The sequence below is a fragment of the Arachis ipaensis genome, chromosome B03 (genome assembly GCF_000816755.2).
Source record: "Arachis ipaensis cultivar K30076 chromosome B03, Araip1.1, whole genome shotgun sequence".
In the NCBI taxonomy this organism is placed as follows: domain Eukaryota; kingdom Viridiplantae; phylum Streptophyta; class Magnoliopsida; order Fabales; family Fabaceae; genus Arachis; species Arachis ipaensis.
The window spans coordinates 108,127,712-108,128,888 of record NC_029787.2 but is presented as its reverse complement, the minus strand read 5'-3'; positions in this window follow the sequence as shown (position 1 = coordinate 108,128,888).

The window sequence follows — 1,177 nt, the reverse complement described above, 5'->3', positions numbered from 1 at the left end:
CATTTAAAATTTAAAATAAATAAAATAATTTTAAAAAATAACTAAGACAAAAAAAATTATTCTCTAATATTACTCTAAACAAAGTTTTTAGAAAGAGATAAATTTAGAAGATATTTGTAAATCTATATATTTTTTTCTATTTCACAAACTACAAGTGTTACGTAGGTAACCTAAGATAGGTGAATTGGACTTGAAGGATTAACCCAAGCGTCAGTGGAAGGTGGTTTCCGACTTGTTCCTGCAAAGATATTGCGATGCCTAAGTTAGCAAAGGGGTAAACAGGCTTAGAGAGTATTGGAGTTTAGAGATACTTGAGGAGTGTTAGAGTATATATAATGGTGATCCAATAACCACCGTTTGAGTAGTTCCACTTCTGAAGGTGGATAACCGTCCCTTTATCTTAAGGTTGTTAGGATATGGCTCCTGAAAGTGGGTTGAGAGATTTTAGAGACAGTTACTTATTTGAATAAGTGTTATCTGCCAGTTTATATCAAACTTGATCTCTTTAGAGAGGAGTCTATGTTGAGCCCGACTTCTTTAAAAGAGGTCGAGTGGATAGTAAAGATCTATCTTTAAACTGAATTTTTTTTGACTTATTTAAACCTAGACTATGGTGTTGGATTAGGATATAAACAAGTAATATTATTTGTAAATTATAATAATGTGATGGTAATACGAATCATTGAAGCACGTCAAACAAATAAAAAATAATTTAAAAATAGAAGAAAAAATAATATTATTCACACATATTGTATTATGGTATATTATACAGTATTATAGATCTGCAGATTTACTGTCTACAAACGCTAGTTGCGTTTTATACTAAATAAAAAGAAAATTCTCTGCAATAACGCAACCTAAGAGGGTTGTATGGACGAAACATGTCCATTCTTTTACTAGGACTATGCAAAACAAAACCTGCGTTTTACAGGTGACGGGACTAGGTGTAACTTATGTTTTGCAAATACACCACCCTTTAACTTGATGCATATGCGACACATGTCACAAATATTAATTACTTTTCTCCTTATTCTCTTTTATATATCCGTTGCTCTCCTTCCATCATCCATCATTTGCATTTTGTAATTGCTAGTCTAGAGAGAGTGAAGAACTAAGTTAAACTTGTTCTTTTATCAGTAAATTTTTTTTATTTTTTTAATTAATTTAAATAAAATAG